This window comes from Gekko japonicus, unplaced genomic scaffold, assembly GCF_001447785.1.
Source record: "Gekko japonicus isolate JY-2015 unplaced genomic scaffold, Gekko_japonicus_V1.1 scaffold115, whole genome shotgun sequence".
NCBI classification, from domain to species: domain Eukaryota; kingdom Metazoa; phylum Chordata; class Lepidosauria; order Squamata; family Gekkonidae; genus Gekko; species Gekko japonicus.
Window position 1 is genome coordinate 291,950 of NW_015163095.1, and position 8,711 is coordinate 300,660.

Sequence of the window (8,711 nt, forward strand, 5' to 3'; positions counted from 1 at the left end):
GTCAAATGGCTCGCTCACAACTTTAATGCCAGTAGCTCACTAAGTAGAATTTTTGCTCACATGACTCCACAGCTTAGAGGGAACATTGACTCTCACCCCTGCTTTGATTTCTGATTCCCTCTCTCCCTTAGCAAACTCAATGCTACTTTTCCGTCCTGGCCCACCTTCATTGCCCCATTGCTTCCCCCAGTTCACAGACCCACACTGCCAATAGCCTGGTTCGAGCCAAACCTCTACAACACTGGGAGCGCTGAGCAGGTCAGCTCCCTTCTGCCTGGCAGCAGCATGGGAGGAGGGAGGCTGCAGGAGCAGGTGACAACAGACAATTCTATGCAAGCCCCTGTGTTGCTTTCCCCTGTTCGTGGACCATCCGGAAGAGCCATGCACTTTGTGGTTTGCTGACCACACACTAAGAATTGCTTGGGTGATACGTAAATCAATAAAACTGTTCATCTAAATACTTCACTCAGAAGGCTTTTTTTCTTATTCAAATACGTTGTTCTTCTTAAAAAATAAAATCAATACAACAGGCCCCGGTCACACGAGCGGGAAAATCCGTCGGGGAAGGGAAGCATATTAGATGCGGAGCTAAAAGAAGCACGGGGAGTGCGATCTTACGCTCCCCAGCGGCTCCATTCTCCCTCCATCGGCACCCGATCACACCGGGGAGGCAACGGCGTAGTCCCAGCGAGGCAACACAGCGGTCCCGCGTTAGTGCGCATGCGTGGGTCACAGACAGCTGCAGGATGCTACGGGCTGCCGGTGTGTCCGCGATCCCATGCCCGCTGTTGCTGCGGATCTTCAGGTAGTTACTCCATTTTCTCTAGTATCTTTTCGATCCGCATTTTCAGCTGGATGTGACGGGCTAGGGGCGGGTGTGCGACGCTTGCCGGATGTTGGCGTCTGATCGCGCCAGTTTGATCCGCCCTTAATCCATCCCCTCCGCGTACCTAATTCTCCATGTGACCGAGGCCAACAGATACAAATCATATTTAACTATTCAGAAAATTTAAAGACTTAGAAATAGGCCATCCATACATCTTAAAAAGCATAAGAAAAACTGAAGAGGGGGGGATTATTTAAACGGTGATACTTCTATACCCTGTCCCGCTCTAGTTAAGGGCCTGGAGTTGGATTACTTGGGTGCCTTCATTTTTCAAATTGACTGACACTTATTCAGCCTCACCCTCCTCTGGGAACGAAAGGGGCCAGCATTACTACTCTCATGCATCTGAATGAGTTCTACAATTTAGCAAAAGTTGCCAGAAGCAAGACTGAGTGCTCACAAAGAGGTTTTCCCATCATCACCAATCTTTCTTTACGGAGCAACAAAATGTACTGGAAACTGTACATAATTTTTAAATGTCAATTCTATCTCTCAAGAGTTTAAAACAGATTCACCTAATAGGAAGGCTGAAGGACTGAGGAACCACAAACTCCACTTGGCTAGAGCCTTGCCCACTTTTTTGAAACATGGGGCAGGTGCCACATTGGGCAACAGTGCTGAGAGAGCCACAGGTGGTATGTCATTATTTTTGGTTTTACAATAAACTATTTAAATTATAACAAGATCACAGAAGGTAATAAAGCATTGAAACATAGCATACAGTTCTGTTTAAAACAGTATTCACTGTAGTCATGAGGAATGAACTCTAACATATCAATATAAGAGGGGGGAATCAGAAAAGCCTTGAAGCCCATTGCCAACCTGGGCAATGAAGCAGAATTAAAAATGAAGCCAATTGTGATAACTTGGGTTTGAGGGGAGGAGATCCAGTTCAGCCATGTAGCGTAATACTGTTGCCCAGTTTACCACAAAGTTGACTAAACTATATTTGAGTGATTTTGATCTTGATCTAAAGTGTTAGCAATTTTGCTCATAGTGAACTGGTACCAGATTTTTTCATGTCAGGCTAATAAAGGTGGAGGTAATTTCCAGACAGCCACAATCACCAATCTAGCAGCAGCAAACAGAATAGAGGTGAATTCTTTGCATGTGTCATCACAGCTGAAGTCATCCTAGAGGTTCAGGAGCATCAGCTCTGGTTTGAGAGGAAGTGGTTGCGATGTAATCTTGCTAACATGAGCCGTAACTTCATGCCAAAATTACCATATTACTGGGCAGTCCCACCAGCAATGAAAATGACTGCCAACATGGCCCACAGGTGGCATTTCAAAGAGCCACTAAGCAGAGGTCATTTCGGGGGGGATCGCGGGGGATCGCAGTTCCCCCGCGTGAGGTATGGGGGCGGGGCACATGATGAAGCCCCGCCCCTGCTTCCAGCCGCCCCGCTTCCGGCCCTCATTCAGCCAGGAGGAGGCAGGAAGAAGAGGGAGGGTAAGTTGCTTCTTCCCTGCCTCTCCCCACCCCTGCCTGCCTGGGGCCAGGGAGGGCCTTCGCGGGGCTTCCTTGCACTCCCGCCGGCCTTGCAGGTCCATCGCCGGGCCCCTCATGCAAGGCCAGCAGCGGCGGCCGGGACCGTTGGGGGCGGGGTGTGTGGCCTTATGACACACTTCCGGTGATGTCAGGGGGTGTGGCATATGATAATGAGTTATGCTAATGAGTTCCCCTAGCTCTTTTTCTACGAAACGACCCCTGCCACTAAGTATCACTGTTGTAGGTAGAGTTGCCTGCTTTCTGCTGTGGAGATTTTTGGGGTGATGGCAGGGCACACAATGGTGTGACATCACTTCTGGCTATGTACCCAGAAGGGATATCACAGTGGCACTCTAGGAATTTCACAAATCTGTATGAAATTTAGGGAACTTCTGGAGCATTGGTACATTGGTGTGATGTCACCTCCAGGCCCTTAACTGGACATGATATCATGGCGCTGCCACAAGGCCACTTTATTTTTGCCCTTCACCGAGGAGCACTATCAGCTCAGCAGCAGGAGACCTCACTATACTGGGAGACCTGATGGCCTTAGTTGCAGACTACCATTTGTGGCAAACATAGGGTTGCCAAGTCAATTTTTCTTACCGGCGGGGGAGTCTTGCCGGGCCCCGAGAGCCGTCTGTCGACGTGCGCGCGCATGCCGCCAGCACGTCACCAGAAGTGACGCGCGACGTCGATCATGTTGAGGGCGTGGCCCCGATCGTCGGAGGGAAAACCATAGTTTTCCCTCCGACGATCAAGGCCACGCCCCCAACGTGATTGATGTGGTTGCGTCACCTCCGGTGATGCAGCCACGCTGCGCTTCGGGGGGCGGAGTTCCACCCAGGGCCTGATTCCGCAGGGGTGGGAATCTGGCCTCCAAAGCGGGGGTTTACCTGCCCCTCGCCCCCACTTGGCAGCCCTAGGCAAACACCAGTAGGCCATTACCCACCTATAAGCAGCTCAGCCTAAAAAATCAGGCCAGAATATGTTGTTTCGTAGGACCTTATTGATTTCTTATGTCACCTGAGCCCTTGTTGAACAAACATGCTGTAATACCACCATTTGTTCACCTGCAGCAGCGGTGCTTAAGTGCTGCAGAGATAGGGTCAGCCTCTGCTTCTAAACTGCTGTGGTGGCACAGGGAATAAGAATTTCTTTTACCAGAATCCTGAGTTTGAGAGCACTGATGCCATACATTCCGGAAGTTCAGCATAGTGATTTAGGCTTCTCAATACTAGGGTCCAGCTGTAATCTTCTAAGAGGCCCAGGAGCTGACTGTTTATTTGAGACCTGTCTCTCTTTTCTCATTGTACACTCATTGTGCATATTTATTTTGATGGGAAAAATAGGTATAATATTGTCAAGCACTGGTTTTGTTTCACCATGTTCCACTTCACTTCATTGGGGGGAGGGAATTCCTGAGGGGAGTGCATAGGTGTTTAGAGTGGATGCTTGTAGAAGCCATAACTTTTCCTTAAGGGTGTGCCCCCCGAAGCCAGTTCCAAAGGGAGCTGGCCTTGGAGTCTTTACTGCCAGGCTAGATTGTAGATAAGGCACCATACATCTGTCAGGGTTGCCACAGAAACTGTAGGGGCTGAATGGTGACGTGTGTGAGAGGTGTGGGAGATTTGTGTGAACTATAACTGGGGCTTTTGCGTGCCTTTTTTCAGTTCTGACACTGTCAGTTCTTCCAGTTAACACACTCTTCACAACACACGTTGGCAGTGATAGTTTATTGAGATATGCTTACTTCAGGAAACAAGCTCTGTGTCAGAACTGAAAAAAACTTTCTTGCCAGCTTTCCCCCAGTACTCTGTCTGTGTAAAACTGCTCTCAGCTAAGGTTGAAAAAAGTTTCAACTCAGTCAAGGCAGAAATCTGAATCTCTGCTCAGCTGATGCTAACCAATCAGATTGCTTGGAACAGCCAGTCACTCATGGCATTGTTTCTGTGCCATGTGAAAAATTAACCCTTCACAGTCCTTTATATGTTTGTACAGCACTTCTTTTTATTTAACATTTTATAAACAATATATATATTATATACCACTAACTCAAAATAATTCTATTTACAACCAATCAGATTGCTTGGAGCAGCCTGTAACTCATGGCTCAAAATAATTCTATTTACAAATTATCATAATGTCAACAAACACCAAATCTCTATAAACAAAGCAATACCATACAGCATCTTACATGTTGTACACAATTATATAAAAATCAAAGATTTTAAGCCTTTCAGAACCACTTCAAGTTGCACCAAATGCTGTAATACAATGGACCAAACTTCAAGTTGGATGTGATTCATATTTATTCACTTTTTGTCCATTATATACATTTCCCATAACTTACAATGCCACAAAGCAAGTGTAGGTGCATCTGAACATTTCCAAGTTGTGGCTACTGATGTTTTAGTTGCTCCAGCAGTTTGAGACCCTAGTGCCACGTGATGGAGTGAGCTCCCATCTCTGGCCCCAGCTCCTGCCAACCTAGCAGTTTGAAAGCAAGAAACTGCAATAGATAAATAGGTACTGCTTCAGTGGGAAGGTAACAGCGTTCCATGCACCTCAATGTTTAGTCATGCCGGCCACATGACCACGGAAACATCTTCGGACAGCGCTGGCTCTTCGGCTTGGAAATGGAGATGAGCACTGCCCCCTAGAGTTGGATTTGATTAGATTTCGAGCAAGGGAAACCTTTACCTTTACCTTTAAAAGGATAACAATCAGTTTCTTACTAACATGAGGGACTGAATAATCCAACCAATGATTTAAAAACAATACCTCAGGTGTCAAAGGCACAATATACCCAATAATTAACTGTACCAAGTGCTGTTGTGCAGATAAAAAGGAGAGGATGGACACTACATTCTCCACTGGGAAGAAAGATGGGGTATAAATAAATAAGTAAATAAATAAATATTGCTTGTTGGTGTTGATGTGGCTCATTCCATGTGAGAAGCTGAGAAAAAAATTAAAACCAAAATTATAGCAGAAGCTTTAAGCAACTGATTCCCTCAGTGGCTGTTGCTAGACAATCTCAGTATTCCAGGCTGGGTTTCTGTTACTAAAAAAACAGGGGGAGATGGCAGGGTCCTTTCCAGGCCTATTTTAGCCTTTGCAGGAGGACTCATTGAGGCCAGGCCTGGGTTGCCAGCTCCAGATTGGGAAATTCCTGGATATTTTCTGATGGAGTCTGAGGATGGCAGGGTATGGGGAAGAGAGAGGCTTCAGCCAGATATAATGCCATAAAGCAGCCATCTTCTCCAGGGGGACACATCTCTGTTGTCTGGAGATTAGTCATAATTCTGGGAGATCTCCAGGTCACACCTGGAGGTTGGCAACCCTAGGCTAACAATTGGGTGACTTGATAGCACTGACTTATGTGACTCAGCTAGGCCTGGCTGCTTGCTGCTGTTCAACAGCAACGATCCTGTGAATGCCTGTGTGGTGTAGTAGTTAGAGCTTCAGACGAGGGTTTGAAGACCCAGATTTGAATACCCATCTTGCTGTGGAAGCTCACTGTGTGATTTTGGACCACTCACATACTTTCAGCCTAACCTACCCCACAGGGTTGTTGTGAGGATAAAAAGGAGGAGAGGAGAATAGTGTGTGTGAACTGCTTTGGTCCCCACTGTGGAGTGAAGTGGGGTATCTTATATATATATAATTCTCTGGACGCATTAGCCATTTCCAGCTCTCCCATTGGCTGTGCTGTGTACTCCATCAGCCATTGGCCCATCAACTGCCACTCAAGAGTAATTGCATGCCATTGGCTGGGGGCTGGGTCCACCCTTCTTCCCCGCCCACAGCTACCTCAGCCACTGTTCCCTGTCAGAATAACTGCCAAATGGTTGTCTCTCCTGACAAAGACACTTCTCCTTCTTGGCTCCTGTGGGACTAACTTTTCCCTCAGTGGCTGTTGCTAGGCAACCAAGCTTGGTTCTGTCAGTAAAAAGACAAAGGAATGAAGCCTTTCCAGGCCTTTGTGGGGTACTCATTGGGGCCTGTCCTGACTAGGGTTGCCAGCTTCAGGTTGGGAAATTCCTGGAGATTTTGTGCTGAAGTCTATGGAAGCCAGGGTTTGTGGAAGGGAGAGGCCTCAACTGAACAGAATGCCATAGAGTACACCTTCCAAAGCAGTTATTTTCTCTAGGGGGAGAGAGAGATCTTTTGTCTGGAGTTCAGTTGTGATACCAGGCAATACCACAGTCAGTGTGGCACGGCAGTTAGCACTTCAGAGTAGGGTCTGCCAGACCCAGGTTCTGGCTGTGGAAGCTAATTGGGTGATTTCAGACCACTCACAGACTTTCAGCATAACCCTCTCCCCCAGCATCGGCAAGCTTGGCCACTTTCCTGTCAAAACAAATTGTGAAAACGGCTGTCTCTCCTGCTTGGCTCTGCCATGGCTGGCTGGCTACTGAGATGGGCCAGCAGCCGTCAAACCATTCTCTTCAACTCCCTGCTGTGTGGCTGACTTTCTCCTAGGGTAGCCAATCTGGAGATTTCCTACTGTTACAATTGATCTCCAGATGACAGAGATCTGTTCCCCTGGAGAAAATGGCTGCTTTGGAAGGTAGACCCTATGGCATTATACCCTGCTGGGTGGGACGTCAGAGAGGTACAATGCAATAGATGCCACCCTCCAAACCAGCCATTCCCTCCTGGGGAACCATTGTTGCAAATCTCCAGGTGAAGGCTGGAGATCACTCAGAATTACAACTGCTCTCCAGGAAGGAGGGGGGAGGAGATAAAAAGCTGAAATCAGAGGGACAGATAACGGCAGGTTGATGGTTGGCTGGGAAGGAGATAGGCTGCAGGGTGGGAGAGGAATGGAAACTTTAAGACCCAGGGGTAGATAAAGGTAGCTTAGCTGTTGGGTATGAAGGAGATGGGGTTACCAACTCCAAATTAGGAAATTCCTGGAGATTAGGGGGGGGATGAGATGCCTTCTGCAAGTCCTTGTGGGTTCCTGCTTGTATACTATATTATCCTCATAGTTTTTCAAGTCCCTTTGAAGTTTCTTAAATTTGGTATCCTTTAATTCCAAAAATTGTTTTTCAATCTCCTTGTCTAACAAGGCCAGAGAAGCCAGCCAGCAACCTGAGTGGCAGAACAGCTCATGGAACACCTCTGAAATAATATCTTTCATGGTTATGCAAAATAAATTTGAAAGCATTTCTGTAATTTAAAGTTCTACATAGATCAGTTGTATAAATATGAACTCCACTTTCCATAGCCATGCTCCACCACTGAGGAAGAGCACCCAGAAATTTAAAAATACAGGCAAAGAACTGTGTAGGACTGAAATACCTGCCACACGTTTATCAGTCCAAGGTAGCTGAATAGCTGGGCTCAGGGTTCCAAGCTCATCAAGAACTGCTTTTAACTCTTCTCTGGCCCCGGTCACACGGGAGGTTTTCGCCCGGAAGAGGGACTGCGATCCTAAACAGACCTACTAAGGAGTATATGTGTTTAAGATTCCATTGTCTGAATCTTAAGGGTGTTTAATGTGTGTGTTGTGGTGGTTAGAGTGTTGCTCTAAGATCTTGGGGAGCCGGGATTTAATCCCCAATCTTCAATGGAAACTTGCTGGTAGACTTTGGGCCAATCAGCTGCCTAACGTACCTCATAGGGTTGATGTGAGAAAATGGAGTAGGGGAAAATGACATTTCAGCCCAGGCCCCTAGCTACAGTGGGGCATCTTGGAGCCCGGCCCCCTGACTTACTGCCAAGCGCCCCCCCCCCATTTCTCATCCAGCCCAGGTGCTCCTGGGTGTGTGCAGGAGTGTGTGCAGGATGCTCCCTGACTTATTTAAAGGCCCCCCAAATTTAAAAAAATCCTGGCTACGAGCCTGTTTCAGCCACTTTGGGTCTCTATTGTGGAGAAAAAGCATAATGTGATCAATTCTCAGAACAACCCTATGCAATAAGCCACTATTATCCCAGTTTTTCAAATGAGAAACCGAGGCTGTGAAAAAGCAGTTTCCACAACGAATCGAGCCCAGATTTCCTCCAGACAGCTCACCGGACAATGTGACCACTACTTAATACACTGCTACAACGACAGGAACGGTTCTTGACACTCAGGCCCAATCTGCATCTAGCATTTGCTCCGCTGTTTTACCAAACACACCTTGGACCAGAAATTCCCCTCTGCGTTGCATGCCATTTTCATTTTCTCGATTCGGAATCGAGAACAACACTGCGTGGCTTCAGCCCATCCAATCTGCAGAGTCAGGGAAAGGAGGAACGGGAAAAGCCATTTTAAAACTTTCCTCCGTTCGAGAGCTTCAGGGAGAAAGCTGGAGAGCGAACTAAAAGCAGTCTTGAA